The 26,638-nt window shown below is 36.1% G+C and overlaps 2 pseudogenes; both read right to left on the bottom strand.

Moving 5' to 3' along the window:
* Positions 1–10,557: 10,557 nt before the first annotated feature.
* LOC100771605 overlaps positions 10,558–26,638 on the bottom strand; it is a 28,344-nt pseudogene continuing 12,263 nt past the window's right edge.
* LOC113833311 lies at positions 11,672–11,822 on the bottom strand (annotated as a pseudogene).

Here is a 26,638-nt window from a genome sequence, read left to right as displayed (position 1 = left end):
CATAAAGAGTGAAAATATGAAAACTTTAGTAATGGCTCACAAAGACAAGTATTACATGCTCTCTCGTACCTTTTAATCATTAAACTTCAACATGTACATGGGAATAAATGTTGGTAAAGAAGCTTGAAAGGGGCCAATAAGACTAGAAAAAAATCTTTAAAGTGATAAGAAACACAAAAAGAGTAAAGCAGATGGGAGAAAATGGGTGGGAACAATATAGCATGGTAAAATGGGATCTGAGAGATGAGCAACGAAAGTGGGTATCAACCAAAATGAAATCTATTTGAAAGTGTAGCATAGACAACTATTATTCCTAAGATAGTTCTGTGTCTTTTATTTCATTTTTTCTCACTACCTTTCATCTTACACTTCCAGATGACAGAAGATTGCTCCGCCTCACCTCCCAGGTACAGTATAAAGGCATTGACCCTCATCCTATGAACCACTCACTTTAAAGTGATGTGCCTGATCTGTTACCAATGCTGAAAAATTAATAGCAGAATTAAGAGTGGAGTTCAAGTCATTATAGGTTGAATGGGTTATTTAGTCTGAGTTCTCCAATCTTGTTCCAGTTGTAAACCTTGAGTGTAAATGTGCTTTTCTGTGTGGTGCAGTGTGTGGCTTTTCTCCTGGTATGGCAGTTCTATGTTCCCCTTTTTCTCATTATCTATTGTAAATAACTGGAGAAACTGTTACTGTTCATCCTCTGCTGTCAGAAGAAACAGACAGACAGAGTTAGACAGACAGACAGACAGACAGACAGACAGACAGACAGACAGACACATACACAGAGAGGCATTCACACACATATAAAGATGCTTGTTTGTGCATGCATACACACACACACACACACACACACACACACACACACACAGTTGGGACCCAAGATTTCCAGCTATTGTGGAAAGGCATATTCAACACATCAGGAAGCAAAGAGTGACAACTTTTACTCCTCAGAACTTTACTGATAGAGTTTCAGAGTATGCACGTGTGTATATGACCTCACAAAGGTATGTTACATCGCTGTCCAATCTAGCCATGTCAGAAAGTTTCCTACTGATGGTAAATTATTCCTCAAACCTCTCTGTTTTTGAAATCTCTCATCAGGGCTGAGGTTACTTGTGTTGTGATGCTGCTTCCTCTTCCTTCTGTTGCTTCTGCTCTCAATTTACCCCCTGAGAGGAAACATGGGCTGTTCTGACACAACTTCTTCCCATTTTCATCTAAAGTCCAGATATGTTCCACAAATGAGGTAGCAGAGCAGGTATGTACACATGGGTGAGAGTTTGAGTTTCTACCTTTTCTCTTTACCAACCACGCTTCTGCAAATATATACTTTGACAAATTATAGAAACACACACACACACACACACACACACACACACACACACACACACACCATGCTCTAGAGGAAAGACACACATCCAAGGCTATAAAGCACAAACTGTACTTATTTCCGGTTTTAAAAGTCACAGAGCTGGCTGTTGACCTGGTTGAAGTTGGCAATATTGGGGGCAAAGGGGGTGAATATGATCAAAATACTCCATTAAAAATTTCCAAGTAACTAATAAAACATGAGAAAATGCACAACTGTTATACATATGGTATGTGATAAGAACATATCCCCAATTATAAAGTACTAATTGATTTAGGATTCATTTCTCTAAGTGATTCTGCTAGGTCTTTAGACTTCAAAGATAGCTTCACAGAAACCATTGGGGAATCCTGTCTTTTATATAAATTCTACAAATGAGAAATTTATCATAACAGGTAGCAGACACAGAAACACACACACACACACACACACACAAAAAATGCAATTATTTCATAACAACAGCAAATGAAACCTTCCTGAAAAGACTTTCCAGCTCTCCATGAAATAAAAGTAAATTGTTTAATTGGACATTAGTTGGCTTATACTTTAATAACATATCAACATTAACTCTGATTGTCGAGTGAATACCAAAACTTTTTGTATGTGGATAACTGAAATTATTCTGTAAACATTATACACTCCATTTTATTCCAGTCCCCCACTCCAGCAGGCATTCTCTGGGAACCCTCCAGCCAAGACTTCTGGAAAGTCAAGGAGGTGAGCAAGTCAGGAAGGTGAGTTTCACATCTTCACTCCCTCCTCTCCTTCATATCCAAACTCCAGTCTCATTGTCAGACTAACTGCTATGGCCAATCCTCACTCACTGTCCCCATTCCCAAGGAACTAAGCAGATCCTTGTGAATTACAAACCTAGTTCAATGGACACTCGTATGAATCTATAAGGGTGACTCTACTAAGGATCCTAGCAATGGGAGATATGAAGCCTGAACTAGGCAACTCTCATAACCAGGAACCCAACTTAGGCACCTAACCTTTGACCTAGAACTTTCTCTTCCTGCAAGATATGCTGGTATATAGGTGGCACAGAAAATATGGGAGTGGCCAATAAATGACTGGTCCAGCTTGAGTCCTACACCATGAGAGAAGGGAGCATACCCCAACACTGCCTAGAGAGCCAGGACCTAGAGAGTGGATATCCCTGAGACCCAGGATAGAGCTAAACATGACTGGCAAAACAAAACAAGTCAATGAAAGGATTTGTAATGACATTCTGCTATTTTCATAGACTGTTGTTTAGGTCAGTCCCGTGCAAGCTCTCTGGCTGAGAATTTAGTCTCTATGAACCCAAGTTAGTTGATTCTGTGGGGTTTCTTGTGATGTCCTTGGCCCCTCTGTGTTCCCACAGTCCTTCCTCTCTCTCTTCCACGGGATTCCCTGAGCTCTGGCTAATGTTAGGCCGTGGGTCTCTATCTGTTTCCATCACTTGCTGGATGAAGTTTTTCTGATGACAGATGTGTAAGCTTGGTCTTCTTGTGGGACTCCTAACATTGAGAGCAGGGGATGTATTTGACTCTGCTACCTGCTTTTGGGGTTCTTCCTTCTATTGGCTTGCCTTATCCAGCCTCAATAGGAGATGAGGTGCCTAGTCTCACTGCAACTTGATAATGCCATGGCTGGCTGATACACATGGGAAGCCTGCACTTTTCTGAAGAAAAAGGAGGAATGGAAGAGATGAAGCTGAGCAGAGGCACTGCGTGGGGGAGGAGGGATGGAGGAGAAACTGTAACTAGACTGGCAACTAATTAACTAATTAATTAATTAAAAACTGGTTGATTTTATCATTAAAACCAAAACTAAACTTAACCAAAAATAAGTAAATGCTATTTTCTTTGTAGCTTATTTATATTTGATGTAATTATATTTTACACAGTTATTTTGCCTTTAGTATAATTGTAATTTATTTTAACATTTTTAAAGGTTGCAGTAATGTCCTAACAATCCAAATTATTTTATAGCATATTTTCTTCCCCATGCTTCTGGATTTTCACCTGAAGTTTCTATTTGCACAGAAATAAGTGTATAGTCATTTTTCACCAGTAATTACAACATTTCAAATTAAATTTAAAATAGTGATTCTCTGAAACACTAAAAGAATTAAATATTATCTTGTGTTAGTTAGAAATTTAGAAACTTCTTAACAGCTCAAAACAGGTAGCTAAATAAACAAATATTTATCTGAGAAAAATAATAATATATATCAACCTAACTAAATGCTATAAACATTTTCATTTTATTTTATCGTTATTCCTTAGGAGTGTAATGTTTCCAAAATATTCCCTTAATGATTGGAGAGAAGGCTCAGCAGTAAGGGGTTCATATTGTTCTTGCAAAGGACACAAGTCTGAATGCCAGCATTCATATCAGGCAGTTTACAATGGCCTGGGATTCTTGCTCCATGGATATCTGATGCCTCTGGCATCTGAAGTCACCTGCACTCATGTGTGCACATGCAAACCTGCCCACATACCCCCCCCTACATGCACACAGGCAAATAGATTTTCAAAACTCTTAGATAGTTTTTCTTCAGATAATTAGTACAGAAGATGTCCCCTCTATTGAACATGCAGTCATTTGCATCTTTGAATCTCAATTCTCCAAATCTCTGTTCCCTAATCCTGTATGTGGAAGGAACTTTAGACAATTTCATATTACTACTAAGATACAGCTGAGTCATAAAAACACTGTGTTCTCTTATGTTACCTTTTAATTACTTAGCAAAAATACATTAAATTATTGACATGTAGTTTGACCTCCAATGAGTGAAACTTCACGGAATTTGTTCTTCAGAAGCATAGGAGAGCCAAGTTGATGCATGCACACTTGTGGGAAAAGTTAAAATGGAGCAAATTAGTCTGTAGTCACAATTCTTTGATTCAAACATATTTGTTCAGAATTTCCATCTCCATCCGTAATAAAATTGCATGAGCTAGGGTGAATTTTTAAGCTACTTAAAGATAGCATACATTTTAGAAGCAACATTTGGTGAATAGAAATAAAAAAATGCAGGGGAAATCACTCAGTTGGTAAAATGATTTGCGTTTGTGACGACCTGGTTTGGATTGACAGAACTCACATAAAACCTTATGCAGTAGCTTAAGTCTGTACCTAAGGTTCTTACGGCATGGAGGGACGCAGGTGGAGGAGAGTCCTTTGAAAGTCATGGGAAAACTAGCCTGGTGAAAGAGAAGACACCCTGTATCAAACAGAGTGGAAGGTGAGGAAATATGTGAATATATATATATATATATATATATATATATATATATATGCATTTAAAGGATCCATTTCTAATCAACATGCATTAAATGTCTACTGCTGTTACTGATAAAGATCCTGACAACTATTATTAGCCATACAGATGTAGGAAAAGCAAGGGAAACATGGGCTTTAACATCACTTAAATTTGTTCTCATTGGGCCAGAGAGCTGGCTCAGCAAGTAAAGATGCTTATTGTGCAGCCTGACAAGCTAAATGTAATCTCTGAGTCCCATGTGGGAAAATGAGAGAATCTGCTTCTGCAAGTCGTCCTCTGACTTCCACATGCACCCACACACTCCAACACCCTCCCACCCTCTTACCTATCTACGGCCCACATAGTTGGGCACACATATAAAAGAACCAAAATGTAATGTTTATCAAGTTTGATCATACTAAGGTTTTATTATATACCCCAGGTCAAGAAGATTATACATCTGGGATAAACATAATTTGTATGCAGATTTTGCGCATTCCAGTACAGGGTTTTAATTTTTAGAACTAATCCTATAGCCTTCATCCAAACAGCTGGTGGAAGTAGAAGCAGACACCCACAACTAATCACCGATCTGAACTGGAACCCAGATGCAGAGAAGGACGAGTGAAGAGCAAAGGAGTCCAGACCAGGCTGGTGAAATCCACAAAAACAGCTGAACTGAACATCAAGGAACTCTTGCTCCCCAGACTGATAGCTGGAATACCAGCATCAGAGTGATCCAGACCCCAGGAATATGGGTTTCTGTGAGGAAACCTCGGAAATCTATGGGACCTACTGTAGAAGTTCAGTACTTATCCCTAGCATAGGTGTGGACTTTGGGAGCCCATTCCATAAAGAGAAATACTCCCTGAGCCAAGACACACGGGGGTGGGCCTAGGCCCTATCCCAAAGTATACAGTAGACGCTGATGACACCCTATGGAAGACCTCACCATCCAGGGGGAGCAGAAAGCATATGTGATAGATAGGGTTTTAGTTGTGGAGGGGGAGTGGTAGGGGAGGATGGGTGGGAGAAGGGAACTGGGATTGTCATGTAAAACAATCCTGTTTCTAATTCAAATAAAATAATGTTGAAAAAAAAAGAAAAAAAGAAATTGAAATAAGGAAATACCAGGCAAGAACTCACCCACACACTATATTTCAAATAATAGCAAGATAAACAAAAGGGAAACTTAATAATGAACTTAGAAATCTCTTTGATAAAGTTGACCTAAAAAGACAAAAATGTCAGTCAAAAAGGAAAGTAAATTATTCTCAAAGTGAGTGGGAAATCTTTAGAAAGAGCTGAACCAAGCTTGTTGAAACTCATGAACTCTACACCTCTACACCAACAGCTGTAGAGCCTCCATAGGACTGAACTAGACTTCTGCATGTGGTAGACAATTGTGTCACTTGGTCTATTTAAGGGGCCCCTGGCAGTAGGAATAGGATCTATCCCTGATACATGAACTAGCTTGCAGGAGCCCATTCCCTATGGTGAGATGCCATGATCTGCCTTAATGCAGGGGGGTGGGGCTTGGCCCTGCCTCAGTTTAGCATGCCAGGCTTTGTTGAATCCCCCAAGGAGGCCTTACTATTTTGGAGGAGTGGATGGGGAGTGGACTTGGGGGAGGCATGGAGGGGTGGGAGGGAGGCCTGTGGTTGGAATGTAAATGAAATTTACAAAAAATAATAGAAAATTCTGCTAATATATCAATTCAATATTTTGTGCATGTTTTTAGATTTTTTTCCAACTTTTTTTATTTGAGTTAGAAACAGGAATGTTTTACATGGCAATTCCAGTTCCCTTCTCCCACCTGTCCTCCCCTACATCTCCCAACTAAAACCTTATCTGTCACATATCTTTTCTGATCCTCCTGGATGGTGAGGCCTTCCATAGGGTGTCATTAGTGTCTATTGTATCCTTTGGGTGGTCCCATACCTCCTTGCTGACCAATCAGCAGATGATAGATTCTGAGGTAAGAGTAGTCATTCACTTCACGTGTATACCATGGTCTCCAGATGAGAGTTCAAACTGATGACCACATAGGTGACCTTGGTTAGAATCAAAGGGTCACAAAAGAAAACCAAAAGGTCTTAATGTGAGAAAGAGACTAGCAGAAGGATGCAGGGATACCAGATATGTGGGAGATTAGACGAGGGTAGTAAGGATAGGCAGACTGTACTAGAAATGTATGGAATTGTAAAATAATACATTCAATCACTAAAAATGGATCTTTGATGGATGGGATTCTTACTGTTTCTTGAAAGAAGTAACATATTTTTCTTGGTGTTGAGAAAGAGTTTCAAAACAATTATATTAAGGCTATGGAGTACGTTTCTTGGAAAAGTCTTGGATGCAAATAAAATAACAACACCTGTCACAGATTGAAAAGAGACAGGCAATGTGCTGGGGAATGGCATTCCCAGAGTGAGAAATCTGGGTGCATCTCTCAGCTGTCCGTCATGATAAAGAATCAGGAAATGGGATTGAAGGTAATTTTACTGGTCTGAATGTGGAGATCTGAGTTTCCTATTTTATGTACACTAACCCAGGTTACCATCTGAGGGGCCCATGTTGCCAAGGTTAGAAATTGCATCCAGGTATTCCACAATGCTTTAAAGTGTGAGAGAACTTTGTTCTCTATAGGTGAGAGACTGAGAATATTGATAGTACTATAGAGTTCACATGTTTTTTATCTATAAATAGGAAATTCTGAAAGTAAGGGAAACTACACCCCGATTTCTTCCTCATAATGCAAACAGCTTCAATGAACTGTTCTGAACTGGATCAATTGTAGGGTTTATTCTAAATAAGAATCAGTAACATAGTCATTTGAAACAAGGCACAGTTTGTGCTTTTTCTAGATTAACATGCTACTGACTTTTGTAATACAGCTGGAAATATATACTTTTAGTCTGGTCATGAAGAATTCACAAAATTCCTTCCTTGGGGGGAGGGAGAGGGAGAGGGAAAGTATATGTGAAAATATTAATAATTTAATAAAAAAAGAAAAAAAAAGAATTCACAAAATTTACAATTTCATTTATTACGGTCAATTAGTTTATCATAATATAGTTTCATAATTTAATAAGTATAAAGAAAAAACAGCAAAGAGAGAGGTCCATTCATGGCTGAACATGAATGACAACAATGCAATGATGAGTCAGGTTTTAGAGTCTATATCTGCATTGTCAGATTGAATCATCAAACTTAATATCTACAAACTGCAGAATGGCTAGACATAACTTTGTTTGCCTGATTGAATTCAAATAGCATATCACACACTTGATATTATGGGGTTACTAATCAGTGCAATATATATTGAATGAGTTACATTGTATCAGACAACACATGGGTCATATATCTTGACAACATTAGCAGGCTTACTATCTTATTACTGATTTCACAATCTTATAAAAAAGTTCTCACTTCCCAGAGGAGAACATCAAGGTCTTACACACTTATAAGGTATATGGTTTGCATACTGATACACTGTTTTAGTCTTAACTCCTCTATGGTAGAGGTAGTAACTTTTTTTTCAAGGAAAACACTCAGAGGTAAATGGAGTAACTGGAGTGTTCTAATTAGTATTTAACCTCTGTGGTATAGAATCTGACTACTTATGTTACTTTAACCTTAAGAAATTATCACAAGATACAGATTATAAAATGTGAGACAGAAAAGAAATTGATGAGATGAAGGGAGAGAGAAGGAGAAAGGGAGGAGAGAGAGAGAGAGAGAGAGAGAGAGAGAGAGAGAGAGAGAGAGAGAGAGAGAGAGAGAGATATTAACAGTGACTCCACCAAACTCAGGTTTACCCGGAACCTAAGCCTGTGAACTTAATGGGAAATGGAGGCTTTAAAGATATAATTCTGAGAGAATCTCAAGATTAAATCTTTTGATATCCATTCTGGTTGTAATCATCCCAGGTCCTGATTCAAATCCTGTTGTGTTTGTTAAGGTAAGGGGTAGGTAAGCAATTTTTTCTTAGAATTGAAAAGAAGGGCATTGAAGACAGGACATTGGGGATTGGAACAATGCTGTTGTAAGCTACAGAATGATGGAGCCCCTGGACGTGACAAGAAGCTAGAGAGCCTCCCCATATAGAGGGTGATCCTGCTGATAAATTCACTTCAGAAATCTGATCTGTATAATGAAAAGAAACTGAATTTCTGTCTTTTGGTTTTTGTAAAACACTCAGTTTGTGATCACCTATTGTAGCCCTAGGAACTGAGAACTGATACATCATAGAAATCATTTTACTTGATGAAGTTGAGGGATTGTTGTTAATACAGGAGATGAAGAAGAATAATGGGCTCCAGCTTAAAATAAGACAAATGCACTGCTTGTACAAAATTATGAGTAGATTATGCATGCGTTTGTGTAATGTTTGTCCACATACATATGCACCCATAAAATGCATCAACCAAAGGACTCCAATTCACAGGTGTTAAATAACCATGGTCAAAGGACTTATGAAATCATAACATTGACTTAGTGATACACAAAAATTGCTAAGTTATTCCTTAGGATCAATTTTGCTTTAAGGGTTACTTGGCTAGATAGAGAGGCAGGTAGATCAAATATAACAAGTAAAGGGATTGCAGAGAATGCTTCATGATTCAGAGAATTTGCTGCTTTTGCAGAAGACCCAGGTTTGTTTTCCAGCATCAGATCACAACTAACTGAATTCCAGTCCCAGGACTTCCTATGCTCTCTTCTGACTTCTGTAAGCACTACACACAGGGTGCACATACATACAGGTAAACACACACACACACACACACACACACACACACACACACACACACACACACACACACACACACAAGAGAGAGAGAGAGAGAGAGAGAGAGAGAGAGAGAGAGAGAGAGAGAGACCATGCCACGGACATACATATATACATATATACCAACACATACCACACATGCAAACACACACATACACACCACACACTTTCAAGCACACCATACACACATATGACGCACACAAAATATACATATTCACACATCACATATGGACACTGCATACATAAACATCCATATAAATATGAACGATTTAAAAAGATAATAAATACAAGTAAAATAATAAATTTGCTTACATGCTCTATTTTCATAGGCATATGTTATAGATACATAAATAATAGCTAGAAAAATATTTCTCTAAGTTAACTATTATTTAATAGTAACTCAATTGGAATTTAGACTTCATTTTTAGATAAAGTATGGTGACACACACACACACACACAGACATAGGACTAAAAGATTTGGAAAGCTTAACTTTTATCCCTATGAAATATTTCTCTTCCTACTATTTAATGCTTATTCTCTGGTAGCTTCTGCTAAACCCAGTTATTAAAATAGTTATACTGGACTAGTAAGATGGCTCAGTGGGTTGAGCAGCCAGGCTTGACAACCTGAACTCTGACCCTAAAATCCACATTAAAATGAAAAGTCACTCTTGTGAGTGTCATATGACCTCCAGGTGTACTCTGTACCCCACATGTGTCTTACTTAGGGTTTTATTGCTGTGAAGAGGCACTATGACTATGACAACTCCTTTTTTTCTTTCCTTCCTTTTCTTTTTAATAAACACAATAGTTAAAAACAAAAATCCAACAAGCTTAAATACTGAGTAGCAATTAAATCAAACTGCTACTGGAATCCAAGGATGTACCTAAGTTACATGCTTTCTCACTATGAGATATGTGAGTGTTCCTGTAGGTGTGTGTGTGTATGTGTGTGTGTGTGTGTGTGTGTGTGTGTCCATCTGTCTGTTTGTAATGTGTGTAGAGGTGTGTGTGTGCATGTGTGTGTTTATGTGTGTATCTCTGTGTGTGTATGTGTGTGCATGTCGGTGTGTGTAAAAACCAAGAAGAATTTGAGAAATGGAAACCACTGTGGGGCAGAAAGCATGAACTTTTAATTATGCAATCCCCAAACACTCTACTCTTTTCCCTCTTTTTACCTTTGTATCCTCTGTAGTTCCTGTTGTAGTTAAAACTTGTCACAACCCTAAGTCTCTCTTTCCCTGTTTTCAGCTTCTCATCATACTCAGACTTTCTAGAGATGGAAAAGAAATTCAAATCAAATCTCTGTGCTCTTTCCTTTAGTTTATCCAGGTTAACTATAGGCTTGGTGTCAGATGATAGACCTTTTGTTGAAACTAACGAAATTCGAATCCTAGCTGCCCAAGCAGCCTTCTTACTCTCAAGCTTATAGATGAATCGAATTGTTCAGGCCTCTCTTGCATTCTCTTGATCTGAGGTAATTCAGATAAACCTTTTCCCACCTCCTTTTCTGATGTAAGTCAACAGCTTTTTCAAGAGTTTCTTCCTCTTTAACAGGTAGTTTCCATGGTGTCATTTCCCAGAACATCTTCTTCATTTATGTCCTCTTCAGCATGTTCAAGATAGGCCTCAAACCTATTAATAAGATCTTGTTTTATTGGCTCAGTCTCTAAACCATGAGAAAGGCACTCTTACTTTAGTTCAGCAAGTTTCAACTTCTGGAGTTCCATGGTTTCACTGTGCCTTCACAGCAACTCTTATAGAGGAAAACTTTTAATTGGGGCTGGTTTACAGTTTTAGAGGCTTAGTCCCTTGTGGTCATGGTGAAAAGCATGATGGCATTCAGGCAGACATAGTGCTGGGGAAGGAACTCAGAGTTCTGCATCTTAATCAGCAGATAGAAAAAGGTGACTATGTGCCACACTAAGCACAGCTTGAGCACATAAGACCACAAAGCTGTCCCCCACAGTGACACATACCCTCCAAGGCTACCCCTACTCCAACAAGGCCATACCTCCTGATAATGCCACTCTGGAAAAGCCAAGCATTCAATCACATTCGTCTATGGGGGGTCATTCCTATTCAAGCAATCATGACATGTGACCACAAATGCATGCATACAAACACATCAATTAATTGATGTTTAATTAAATATTCAAAAATAAAAGAACATTATTATTATTTTAGATAGTATTAAAATTTGCTCCAACCTTTTCAAAAGTATTTCATTTTAATATTCAAAGGTAGTTTCAGGAGAGAACTCCAATGTAGTCCCCTACTACCACAAATTATATAGTTGAGTTTCCCACATTTGGGAAAATAACAGGGGTCAGTACATCCAGAGTGCAATGAATAAGCCTTGCCCATTGTGATCATGATATCTGCCCTGCCAGCTAAGTATTCAAATGTATTTTATAGTTCCTTAATAAGCTTATATGTATTATTTTTATTTACTTGCATGTTTGAGATACGTTTTACATATTCCAGTTGTCCTCTAACTCTACATGTAACTAAGGTGGCCTTGAGTTTCCATGTTTCCAATCTCTGCCTTCCCAATGTAGGGATCATAGAAGTGATCCACCACTCTAGGTTTATGGTCTGCTACAGATCAAACCCTGAGATTCACACATGCAAGGCAAATATTCTACCAACTGAACTATAGCCAAGACTTTTAATAAATGGTTTAATTCAGTACAAAAGCCTTTTTATTACTTCATTTCCCTCTGTTAACTAATTATCTTTTCATTTGCATTGTTTACTATAGAGATTATAATAATTTCCTTGTGCTATCTTAGTACAATTATATTAGTTTATTTCCTATCCAATTATTAGAGAATTTTGAATATTTAAATTTGGTAACCCTCTTGTACGGTGCATTATTGTTTTGATTAATTTAGAGCAAGAAATATTAAAAATTTCCTTATGTTAATTTACTATGTTGCCCTAGGAAACTAACACATCATAGCAATTTTTTATTCCAAGCAGTTTTACTATTATCACTGATTTATTCAGTGAGTATGCATTTGTATTTATACTTCTTCTAGCCCTTTTCATTTTGTCTTGTAATTTTGTGATATTTTCTGAAGTAATTGTCATTATTTTTGTGACTTTTAAGTGGTTTCAGTATAATGTTTCTATACTGACCTTCTAAGTATATTTTATAGATGTATACTTATTTTTAGTTTACTATTTGAAAGATAAAGTCACTAGGTATAAAACTTTTTTCTTTAATTAACTTAAATATGTAATGCAGTTATAATCATCCTACTAATCACTGAGAAATCATTTGAATGCCATGAATATTTTTAAAACATTTGAAATCCTTAATTTATCTTGTCTCTGTAAAATTCCTTATGAAATATTGAATATTTGTAAATTTCATTCAATTATTTTGATTTCCCAACAATTGTATTATGCTTTGCTTAAGTATATATCAAATCCAATTGAAAAACAGTAATTCCAGCTACAAGTTAAAAGAAAACCTGGATTTGTGTTAATTCTATTTAGGGCTGAAGAGATGGCTCAGCCATTAAAGGTTAGGCTCACAACCAAAATTCTATTTAGAAGGTTACATTAGAAGGTTCTATTTGGAAGGTTACATTTTAAATCAGGTAGTGAATAATATAAAAATAAAACATGTAGTAATATGCATGTGTTTTATGAAAATTTTAGGATATTCTTGTAAGAAGCAAGAGTATTAAAGAATTTTCACCTTGGAAGAAAGCATAAACAACAGAAATATAAAGAAAATTGTTAGAAATGTTTTCACTTACTGATTTAGCTATGTCTTTTAATTAGATAACAATCATCGATGTTCCGTTTTTTCCTTGTCTAAATTTTAAATGCCTGGAATATATTTATGAGGTAAAATATCTATTACTTGTTGTGGATCAGATGTGGAGGTAGATGATAGATATATATATGATAGAGTTAGATGATAGGTAAATATAAATGATAGATGAGAAATGGATTTTATAATTTGTAACTTTTGAAAGAAATCAAGGATCTCAAATGTATAAAAGCGATTAACACAGTAAATGAGATGAGGTTACTTCTGAAGGGTTTTCATGTAGAAAACTGACTGAAGGAAATGTAGATACTGAGGATAACATCTGATATAACATGCAAGTGGAACATTGTGTGAAATGGAGCAAAAGACCAAAGATTTAGAAGTCAATGGGAAACATGGGGCAATTATATGTACTGGAAGTTCATGAAGAGTAGCCAACTTTATTTATGAGAAAAACATTAAAGAATTCTAATAAAAGGTTGAATTACAATAGAGTATGGAAGACAAGAAGAATTCAGAAAGGGTGGCAGAGTTGAGTGTCTTGAATGCTTGTAATAATGTTTTGCAACAGAAGAATCCAGGGGTTTGAAAGCAGCATTAAACCCCAAGAATACTGACCGTATTTATGATATGAAGTATATGTTAAAAGAAAAAACATTAAAAAATAACTAAATGTGTTATTTAAAAATTTCACACATGTATTAGTGCATTCTAGTCTCCCACCCTCTACTCATTTGTATACCCTTCAATTCTGTCAGCCTTTCTCTTTGTGAAAAACTCTTGACCATGTCTGTGTCTTTTGCTTTGTTTTGTGATTGACTGTAGTTTGCCAGAGCTTTCTATGTGGCCAAGACATGGAGTTATCCAATGGAGACTGGTAGACTAACTCAACCATCTGTAAAATCCTTTATTACCAATAGTTCAGCAAATATGGGTAAAGTTCCATGAGTCATGCTCCTTCTATGTCTATTAAGTCTGGTCTAGTGTAAGCAACTGAAGCATTTGTGAATTCATGATTCTGACAGCTGTGTCATACTCAGAAGATCACATTCTTTTGCCTTTCTCCCTATCTTCTAGCTCCTATATTCTTTCTGCCATTTTTCAATTATATTACCCAAGCCTTAGAATGTGTGTTATACATTTTCTGTTTGGATCTGAATATTCAATAATCCTTTTTCCCTATACTTTGAGTAGCCAAGACTCATTGGATTCACTATTTTTCATTATAGACAAGTTTCACTAATTAAGTCTTATAGTAGTATGTCTATGGGATTGAAACGGTTTCTGAAAGACAGTTTAACACTGTGTCAATTTAGTTAAATGAAAGTATTAGGCTCCATTCTAGGGCTTTTAACCTCCTCAGGCATGAGTTCTTGATTAATTGTAGTACTATCTTTAAAATTCCTGATGAAGAGCTGACCTGGAAAACAATCAGAGAGAAGTTGGTTGGCCATTAAGAATGTACCACTGTTACAGTAGTGGGCACATCTTACAAGGTAGTTGGTATTATAGTTCCAGTGTTTGTTCCTAGGTCAGACCACCAGAGCCTTTTCTTCACTAGCAGTGTATACAGCATCTTCTGACATTGTGAATGTAGACATCTGAGAAGAAGTTTCCACCTCAGTTCTAGGTTTCTTTCTTACAACCAAACTGTATGGCATCTTCAGTAATATGGGATTTTCATCTAATTCTGTTGAGCAGTTAAGAGAAATGGATCTTGTACTCTTTTGGGAACCTAGGAGGCTTTCCTTAACAAATACCTTATATAAGTAGAAGCGTTTCATATCTGACCTTGATACTTTTATAGTATAACTTTTTGCAGATTAAAAACTTTATCCCTATCAATTATTTTGTCACAATTGACATGGCCTTTCACAGCAATTAGGACAGCCTTGATCAAAGTGATTAATTTGCATGTCACAGAAACTTACAGCTGGAGACCAATATCTAGAATAATAAATTGAGATAGTATGACTTCATAGTCTGTTAATAATTGAAAATGGAAAATATTTTTCAGTTATAGAAAATTATTCTGAATATTTTAGAACAGAGAAAATTCTACAATCTCATACACAGAGTGTAAAATAGTTGATAGAGCACATAATTTTGGATTACTCTTAAAATGTCCCAAAGCCCCATTAAGCTTGGAAATACTGCAGTTGAAATAGAATATTAGATGAACCAATTTTTACACTTTTGCATCTTTATTTGGGCCTTTTATTCTTGCTTTTTGTTTTGAGGCTAATTGAACAGAAATTGAAGCTAATTTTGAAAGAAATATTCTGATTTGCTCATTATCCTTCCAAATCCTCTAGGGAGCATCTGACAAACCTTTGTAAAGCTTTGCTCTGAGAGTGAAATGCATGTCACATATAAATGATGCTCTGAGATGGTAATACCACTACAGAGTCTGGTTATTGAAAATAATAAAGTCTCCAGGGAAGAAAAATGCCCTCAGTTATATTTTGGGAACTAGAATATCTCAAGGCCATCATGTTGTCAGGTTATTCAACCAATGATGCAAACTCATTCTAAAATACCCCTTTTAGGAGGAATGTAAGTTTTATCTCAAGTTATGCTTTAAATAAGAACATCAGCATATTGCACATAATACAGATGGTAGTATTTATAGAACAAATAATTTCAAATTAGATGCAAAATTGTTATTCAGTGATAAAGTTAATTTCTAAAACTTGCTTATGATTAAAGTTTATATAATTTACATATGTACATTATAATTACTTATCTTACATACTCATTTATGTAATGTATTAAATCATCATGAATATGGTTTCATTACAACATATTGGCATGCAAAAAAGAGCTAACTGCATGAGATCATTGATATATTCTTTAGTTTTTAAACTATGTACAAAATAATGCATCAAAGAAACCAAAGCTGATTTGTGAGATTAATGAAATTGTTGTAGCACTGAGACTCTCCCATAAAAATAAAGAAAATTTTATATTAGATATTAATTGTAGGTAATCCTAACTGATTCTACAGTAATTAAAAGATTAATGAAACCCATTTTATGAGTGTTCTATTGCTGTGAAGAAACACCATGACTATGGAAACTTGCATAAAAAGAAAGCATTTAATTGGGGGCTGTTTACAGTTTCAGATGTTTAGTCCTTTATCTTCATGTTGGGGCCCATGATGGCATGCAGGAACACTTGCTGGCTGAGAATTCGACATTCAGATCCACAGGCAGCAGGAAGAGAAAATGAGTGACAATGGACCTGGCTTGTATTTTTGAAACTTCAAAGCCCATCCTCCAGTGACACAATTCTTCCAACAAGCCCACCCCTACTGATCTTTCAAATAGTGTCACTCCCTGGTGACTAAGCATTCAAATATGAGTCATTGTGGAACAATTTTATTCAAGCTACCACAGTACCAAATTAGAAAAGAAATGGAAATGTTGAATCAAGACAAAGTGAAATCCGCTAAGAACCAGATGATCTGACATGATTGACAGTTGTGCTGTAGCTGTAAAAAGCCTGAGGCAGAGTGGTATCTTGGCTGTACCTACAGAAATCACAAAGTATTGAATGTATGGTTTCTACATATGTAGTAATTTCATATAGAAAAATAGAAAATAAAGTCTACCTTGGTTCTCAGGATTTTTATTTCAATGAAAAGGGAGATATTTTTTATGATATGGATTTAATTGCATTTAACTAACAAATGACTTCAATCTAATATTCTATAGGAATGTGAACTTTTTTTTCAGGACATTGCTCTCAAATTTTCCTCAAAGTATCAATTTAGCATGTAAGTTTTAGGCAGAGGGCACCTAAGATGCCAATCTTTTCTGAACAGTGCATGGTTTATGGCTGGTGCACGAGATGTACTGTTTCCTATTGATGTCACTATTGGTTGCCCATAGCATCTTTCGGAAAATGGATTTGGAAATTAAGTTTCTTTCTGCACAAATGTAACTGGGTGCTTTCTTTTGAAGCCTTCTCAGCTATGATGTTGCCTTATCTGTTTTTGCTGGATGGATACAGTTCTGAAAGATGGCTATGTGGTTTTTGGACTCTGGTTTTATAGAGATAAATTTTAAAACATTTTTCCCTGAAGGCACTATTTTGCACTTTCTCAGACAAAAATCCAATGACTTAGCAGAACACTCATGGTATATTGTTATAAAATTGCAAAAGCATCTATCCTTTATTCCACTATTGGATAAAGATTCTTAATATTTGATATACTGTAGACCTGGCCCAGTACATTCTAAGGGCTACCTACAGTTTTTTTTCCCTTTAATCCACCTTCTAAAGCACAACTCTCACCTTTCCATTTATTTTAGTATCTGCCAGCATAGGTAATCATACTGTATGTTCTTATTGAAGCTTTTATTATTTTGCTTCATATACCTTTTAGTGACAGTGTATGAAATATTAACAATTATAGCAATTGTTGCTTTCTTGGATATATTGGGTAGTGATGTTGAGAATATTAGTTGTTACATATAAAGTTGGTAATGATTCTATAAAGAAAATTATGTTTAAGAGTCAATTGATTTTTGAATTGGCATGTGGAAAGCTAAATGAAAATCCCTAGTGTTTTTGCAAAGAGTTTTAACAAAGTGACTTAGAAAACATTTACTTGGACTCTTTGATCCTGGACAGACAGGAAATATATGTGGCCAGAGTAATGTATGGAAACTGATTTCTGTGTTTTAATACATGAATAAAACAAAACAAAACAAAAATGCAAACAAACAAACAGGAAAAACAAAATAGAAGAAGTAATGATGTAATTAACATTTTATTATATCCCCTTCTCTCACTTTCTATCCATTAAAACCATCTTAATTCATTCTAGGTTTCCTAATGTTAAAGTATAAATAAGCAAGAGAATTGAAATGAGTTCACATATAAGTAACTGAAGTGTACCTTAACAATAAATAAACCTCAACTAATGAGATTATACTCTTGACAACAAATAGAAAATGTCAGAAATCACACACCAAGTTACAGCCAATGACAAGCAGCAACAACTAACACCATGCCCCAATAATGCCCCTAATGGAGGCATATCAGGTTTATTTCCTTTGTGTTTGTCCTATGAGAACCCTCTGCTCACATTGCCTGAATGGGGCTTTCTGGGATCTGTGTTTTCACTAATTCCTGAGCCACATTCCTTACTTAGTTTCTGCTAAAGATAATTAATTCAGAGCTTTTTCTTTTAACACCAAAGTATATGTAGTCTTAGTTACCGAAAACCTTTGGCTGTATAACAGTGAAATGAATCCCACAAAGAGCAGCAAGACATTTTCTAAGCATGAGGTGTCCAAGAAGCTGCTTAAATGGTTAATCTCTAAGAGAAGATGAAGCTTTTAAGAAAGCAGACAAGATCATACTATTTTTAAATTAGTATTAGTGTGTGTGTATGTGTGTGTGTGTGTGTGTGTGTGTGTGTGTGTGTGTGTGTGTGTGTGTAACAATGGCATGTGAGTTGTCAGAAAACAACTTGTGGAAATAAGTTCTTTCCTTCTACCATGTAGCTTTAGTTATTGGACATCAAGCTTAGCTGTAGGAGCCTTCATCTAATGAGTCTTCCTTGTCCAAGATCATAGCTTCATGTAGCAGAAGAATACACATGACCAAGTATTTGTTAATATATGAAAAGCTCATCACATGTACCTAGGCATTTTCCCATTTCTACTGGTTGCATAAATCACTGAAATTTTTTTGCGTTCCAGTAAGGAGCTCCAAAGCTGTCTGAAGCACATATCTCAATAATCCTTGATGAGTAAATGATGCCTGTTACTATATGTCTTTGGAAATTTAGAAATATAGCTCATTGTTTCACTTATATTGTTTTGAAACAAATTAGAGTGATCTATATTCTGGGTATATGAAAGTTAATATGTGGTTATAGAAATAGAAGATGATGAAGGACAGAAAGTTTAGCTATAAAAGCCCTTTGAATGGTAACATAGGACTAACTAGTAATATTGTTACAGGTCTCAGTTATCTGACGAACATAGTTCTTAATTTCCTTTAAAAATGAAAGAATGTCATAATGAGATATGAGGGTTATTAGAAATGTTTGGAATGACTGGATGATTTATATTAAATACTTTATATTTATATTTCGTGTGTATGAGTGTTTTGTCTGCATATATACATATGCCCATGTTTGTGCCTAGTGCTTGAGGAAGTCAGAAGAGAGCATTTGATGCCCTGGAACCAGAATTAGAGATGGTTGTGAGACATGATTCCCATGATTGGGTGCTGGGAACTGAGCTCAGGTCCTCTGCAAGAACAAGTGTTCTTCGCTGATGAGACAGCAAACTTTGTTCAAACCAAACTTTGGATTAATAGGCACTTGTTTGTGTTCATTGCTGTGGGTTAGATCTAGTGACAGGGACATACATGGAAGAGCCATCCCGGTGCAATGTAGCTCAATTTCTCTTTTCATTTATTATTTTTGAGGCAAAGTCTCACTATGTTGTCTGGGCTGGCCTTGAACTTTTCATCCTCCTACAAATGCATGTTGAGTATCTGAGAAGCCCAGTGTGCTGTTTTTCTAGTAAAAAGGTTAATACCACATAAAATTAAATTTTAAACCAAACAGGCAGAGAGAATTAATAAAAGGATCAAAGCCACGATGAGAAGTGAACAATTAAGCAAATGTGGCTGAGATCACAGAAAATCAGGTAAAAATATACAAGCAGGCTGGAGCCTCTCTTCCCTATGACAGACAGCTAGTTGATGGCTACAATGAGATGGCCCCTTTAATCAACTGAAAAGGTTTCTGTTTCCAAGAGTTAGTTAGCAGTGAGGGTTTCTGTCAAGTACAGATGAAAATGACACAGGCATGGAGGGAAAATAATCTTCCCCATCAGGAGGCCCTTCTGAAAGGAAATTAAAAGGATGCTTTCCAGGTAGCAGGAAATTATTTCAGAGGAAAGTTGGAAACAGTAATAAAGAAGATTGTGTAATAACAAAACCAAGTTAAACAGAGATGAAATAAGAGGTGTGCATCTGTGTAGGTGTGCAATAACACGTGGTGATTTTTGATAAACTTTACTCATTCTTTCTCTCCCAACAGAGATGAGAACATGGCAGGCATGAATTAAAATTAATGTACTTAAATTGTATCATGAAAAAAAAAACTTTCAGCAAGCTCTCTTGTCTTTGGACTGTTTTCCAATATTCAATTCATGAACATGAAAACTTTGTATAATAAAGTGATTAGAAAGTATAAAACTGATTAAGCACAGGGATTATCATCATCATTGAGAATAATTAATGAAGTCCTTGGATTTTATTAGTGGACCTGCTAAAATGTTTATAGTCATGTTTACTGCTTCAGAAAACTATAGGGCTGAGGCCCATGAAAATGTGTTGCAAATGAACAAGGATGAGTAATCAACATGTGTGACTTCAAGGTCTTCATTGCTGCTCCAGTAAATTGGAGCATTTGATGAAGGTGGCCAAAGTGCTTTGTTAGAGAGCCTGGCATTAAATGACAGATGTGACACAATTTAAAGTTAAAATGAAAATCTTCTAATAACCCAACATGGAGACTCAAGTTGTAGATCTATATTAGAAAATGATTACTTTTGCTTCAGCATAATTAGTATTAAAAAAAACAAACATCTACTAGTGAAATTAAGCATTTCTTATAAGTACACATGTTTTCATATGGTTGGAGGGGGGCTGTAAGATTTACTTGGATTTCCTCAAAGGGACATTTTGCTGCTTTATTAGGAATGAGTAGAAATGATAATTTTCTGAAATTAGAACTCTCAATCTTCTAACAAGGCTGTATGTGACTGACAGACATTTCATGATATGTGTAGACACAGTTTTAGCCTTGTGTTCCACTTAATCATCACTGAAGAAATTTACTAAAATCACACCATTACCACTTATGAACTCTTCCACTGAGGAGGAAATGATGGCTTATATATAGAATATTTATTTTATAGTAGATGATGATTAAGGGGTTTCTAAAAATAACATCTCTAAAATATTTAGTTTTTTTTTTTTGAGTTCACCCAAAAGGAGTCACATTTTTGTTCCATGGTAACTTTTGAAAGGATTTTAAAACTTTAATTTGAACTTAAAATAAAATTTAAACTGCACAGATATCATGATTAGGCAGGGAAAATATGCTAGAGATCAGAAATGATTTTGATATGATGTAAATAATAATTGTAAAATATAAAATGAAATGCCATATAAGAGAGTATAGTTCACGGAGGAAGAAATATGGGTTGTGAGTAAAACTGCAACAGAGACCATACAGGGAATAGTCAGGCTTAAGCAGGGACAGCTGTGAGAAGAGTGGGGAAATCAGGGTCTTAGTTGAAGTATAAATCCAGAAAACAGGTGTGTGGCAAAGCAATACAGAAACCTACTGTCTTACAACCCAATTCATATATTATGAAAAAAGAGGTCAGAGATATTGGGAGTTAAAGATTTATATTGGGTGAAGGTGCTCAAACAGTAGAGTAGGGGATAGGGGATAGGTTAAAAATAGTAACATTCATGAAAGAACATTTAGCAAACCCACTAGTTAGTGGCATAGTTTCAACAATCTTTCTAAATGCATGAGTGGATAACACAGAACAATACACAAAAATTTCATTTTTAAGGATGGGATACCTCTCTACAAGTTATGGGTTAGGGAGGCCCTAGAAGTCTCCAAAAGAGCACAAGCTATTGCCATTGCTCTTGGTTATCCAGCACAACTGTGTCGTAATACACTATACTATGACTGAAGATGCCACATACCTTGGCCTCAGGGCACAGAGAAATCACTATCAAGACAGTAAGAAACATTCTTCTTGGTATATTAAGTTGCAGTGAGACTAGGCACCTTCTCTTCTACTATGGCTGGGCAAGGCAATCTGGTAGGAGGAAAAAGTCCCAAAAGTAGGCAACAGAATCAGAGACAGCCCCCTTCTCCCATTGTTGGGAGTCTCACAAGAAGACCAAGTTACAAAAAGGTAGCATATATGCAATCTTACACAGGCATAGGGTCTCTGTGAAACCCTATGATCCCAGGTTAGTTGATTCCGTGGTTTTGTTTATGGTGTCCTGGACCCATCTTAATCCTACAATCTTTCTTCCCCTAATTCCAGAAAATTTCCTGAGGTCAGCCTAATGTTAGACTGTGGGTCTCTGCTTGTGTTTCCATCTGTTGCTGGGTGAAGCCTCTGTGATGACAGTTGGTCTAGTTACCAATCTATGAATATCATTAGTAACCATTTCATTGCATTTTTAAATTGCCAGCCATATTTGATTCTATCCTGGGACTCTTGACTATTCTTCCTTGGAGTACTGGCCCTCAAGTCTCACTGCAACTTAATATACCATAGCTGAATGATATTTATGGGAAGCCTGCCCTTTTTGAAAAAAAAAAAAAAACAGGAGGAAAGAGTGGGTGTGAGGCAGAAGGGCAGGTGAGGCGAGGGACTAGGAGGAGAGGAAGGGACACAAATGGAAAATGTTCTGGAAAACACAGGCATGTTGGTCTGAGGTAAGACTGAAGAAAGAATGACAAAATCGTGGTATAAAAAAAACAAAGATTATTACATCGCCCCCAGCAAATCAGTCACTATTCAACTAGAAATTAATCTTAGAGAACAGGTTAATTTTGGAGCTTAATTATATTCATGAAAGCTCAGAAAACAGAGAACCAAGCTTACTTTTTACTAGTTTTTGCTATCCAACAGTTCTCATATGTGATACTTCCATTTTCCAAATAACATATACAAAATTTTATACTACCTAGATGCCATAAATATTGTGATTATTTTGCTATATTTTCTATTATAACATAATGTATTTTCTTCCTGCCAACTATTTATATAAATTTCCACAATCTTGATGTTAAATGTTATTTTATCACTTAACACTTGGACTCCAGCATAGAATTATATTACTTACTTTATTAGCTCATTTACCGCCTACTATGCTGTATAACTAGGTAATCCCTGGATGATTAGATGTTTGAGGGTATTTCTCATAGCAACTGGAGCACCCTTTTGGCTCACAACCACTGTCCCTATAAAGGCTACATCTCTGTGTCTCCTTTTAAAATTAAGTCGTTAGTTATTGTTACCTGCAAACATGCATATTTATATACATATGTATGCCTAAATGTAAACTGTTGAGTTTGTAAAATGCTATTTGCCTGTGTTATTCATGGCTGACCATTTGGTATTAGATAACCAGGTGGTCTGTGCTGTTCTCCTAGAAGCACAATTTCTTCTGCCCTCAGCATCCCTTATTTGCCTGTAGTTCTCTGGGTAGAGTTGAGGCCTTATCGTCTTTCCACTGTCCACCATGGCATGTCTACTGAGAGGCCATGAATTTTAAAAAGACAAAAAGGGAAGGTTGCAAGGAAAAAGGAGGAGGAGATGGTGAAATTATAATTTCAAAAATAAAATAAATATAAAAATTTTAAACTATGTAAATATAAAAATGAAGACAAATTAATCATTTCTGATTAAAATATCTCTCAACCCAGAATCAGAAATTGTTAGCATATATTTAGAATACAATCATGTGGTAAAAAGACTAAGGGCAGGAGTAGTTCTTTTCTAAGCATTGGTTTTATTATTTCTTCACTTCTGTATGTGAAAACATGCTATATTTCATGTATTCCAAAAACAATAAAATTAAGATTGTTAAAACATCAGATTCTGAAGTCAGATTGCAAAGACCTCTAATATTTCTTGTCAAATTGGCATCCTAAAGCTACTCATATTTTGGATTTGAACATGATTCTTTGTTCATTATTAAAGAGGTATTGCTGGAAACAAAATAAAATAGAGAATACATGCTACTGTTAACCCCCGGAAAAACTCAGGTATCTGGGGTCCCAGCCCACCACCTTGGTCACCCCAATCACCCGGCAGATTCAAGAGCTTGATGCAAACTGCATGAGGCTTTATTGTTTTTTTAATGAGCTAACCCCATGTTAGCTTGGGTCTTTCACCCACCCGCCATGACAGATGGCTAGAAAAGACACCTCGAACCAGCTGCCGAGCGATCTTGTAGGGCAGCTTAAGGGGAGTGTCTAGGGGGTACCCACATATGGCCCATAGGCCCTCTCAGGGTGGTTGCTATGCTCTGTGCGTCATTGCTGTGCACTTGTCCGTAAAGCACACCCAGAGCCATAAAGCATAAAGCATAGAGCCACCAGCTAACTTCTGATTGGTTCTAGCTGGCACCCACATTCAGAGGGCTTAGTTCTGTCTGATGCTGGTTCCCCAGCTTAATGACTGTCTCCATGCTCTCATTAGGTCAGGTCAACTGTTTCTGAAGGTTTCTCCAGCACAGTCTGCTCTCCTTTGCTCATCCCTCCTCCCTCTCAGCAACCGGATTCCAGGAGTATGACTCAGTGTTAAGCTGTGGGTGCCTGTTTCTGCTTCAATCAACTACTGGGTGAAGCCTCTTGGAATGGTAATCTTTGAAACACGTTTCCTTTCAGGATTTGGCAGTTATTTTTGCAAATTTTGATGTGAATATATCCGGAGCCTAATCAGAATATATAAACAAGGATTTTAGACAAAACAGTGTTGTCATTCTTCTTCAAGTAGTTGATAACCTAAAATCACAGGGTTTATGGTAGATCAGTAATGTTGTAATAAATAAAAACCATATTACTCTATTTTGGCAATGTTGTTCCTTTAATTTTCAGATACATACTGCTACTGTACCTTCAAGTTAAAACACAGTGGGAGTCAAATAGCTCTATTGCACATCCAGTCAAGATGAATTTCAACTAGCTTCATTACACGTTCATATTCCCTAGGCTCTGAAAAAATATTTTTATATGAAAGGAAACATAAAAATATTTTTATATGAATAGCTCCTTTCATGCTTCTCTGAAAAGTTCTCTGTTCTGGTGAGTCCCTTCTTGTTGAGAGATCTGGCTTCTCCCACACTGTCCAGGTAACTGAAGGTAAAAAAAAATATGAACCATTGGCTGACTACACTGTTAGTCATAGTAGCCACATGATAATTTTTCCATTAAAATAAGTTGTAAGTTGATGTTTTATTACCTAAGAGGTTGAGCAATATGAAAAACATGTACCTAAGAGGTTGAGCAATGAGAAAAACATGTCATTTAAAAACTTCCTCTTGAAACAATTAAACGATACACACTGAAAATTCAACTCAAAAATGAAACAAAATTTCCTCTTAGGTTTTAATAATTTTAGTACTCCATATGGCTATGACTTGTTAAAGAATTATGCATGAGTGTTTTTTACTCATTGAAATTTGGAAGTCTGTAATTTTTATATATGCTTTAAAAATCTGTGTCTCATCTATGTTTATTAGACTGTATTACATTTTTCATTCCTTGATGGGAGACATCCTTCTATATGAATAAAGCTGTTTTGACCAACAGCCAGGCAGAAAAGAGCCGGTCAGGGGGAAATCTAAACAAAGATGTGGAACAAAAGAAGACAGTGTCATGGAGACCCCATATAGCTGCAGGGGAAGCAAGATGTGAGGTAATAAGCTAGGAGCTTTGTGGTAAGATATAGAATAATAGAAATGGTTAATTTAATTGTAAGAACTCGTCAGTAATATGTCTGAGCCATTGGCCAAACAATTATATTAATATTAAGCCTTAGTGGTTATTTTGAAACAGGCAGCAGGAAGAGAAACCTCCAACTACAATTCATTCCTTATTTAATTATGATAATTTAACTTCTTTTGCCAAAGGATTTGTTTTCATTATTATGGTATTTTAATCACACCACTGCTACTACTATTATTATTACTATAAAATACTAAGTAAAAACTGAAATAAAAATTTAAGCAATAAATTTTTACAAGGGGCATAATTATAACAACTCTGTTTCATAGTGTTGTTAATATGTGTGAACACCCTAACTTGATAACCTAGATCCATATATTTAATTAGCCTATGCAAATTATGTTATAATAATATATTGGTTAACACATGTGGAATTATATGCTGGGCTTAAAAGATAGGCGATAATACTCAACTACATTCTACTCTAAATTCAACTCATGCTATAAAGATATAAATTCAATTCAAGAAGTAAAGATATTGACTTCCCTGACACTTACTGGTATTGTCCATCTGTCTTTGACCTCTGTACTATTTTTATAAAAAAATAAAAATCAGGAGTCTACAAGTTACAGCAACCACACTGAATATCTTCATTATCTGTTTTGTAAATGAAATTTATTTTAAATGTGGCAATTGTTCTGATTTTTGTTGTTGTTTTATGTTGACACAGACTATAATTATCTAGGAAGGGTGGAATCCCAATTGAGAAATTGCCTATATCCATTTGGGCATTTTTCTTGATTAATGACTGATATTGGGAGCCCCAGATCACAGGAGTTGGTGCCACTGCCAGGCAAATGATCATAAGTTGTATAAAACCTGCTGGGTATGCCTTGTTGAT

This window comes from Cricetulus griseus (genome assembly GCF_003668045.3).
Source record: "Cricetulus griseus strain 17A/GY chromosome 1 unlocalized genomic scaffold, alternate assembly CriGri-PICRH-1.0 chr1_0, whole genome shotgun sequence".
NCBI classification, from domain to species: Eukaryota; Metazoa; Chordata; class Mammalia; order Rodentia; family Cricetidae; genus Cricetulus; species Cricetulus griseus.
Note: the sequence above shows the minus strand (reverse complement) of the source record. Positions and strands in the feature narration are given on the sequence as shown.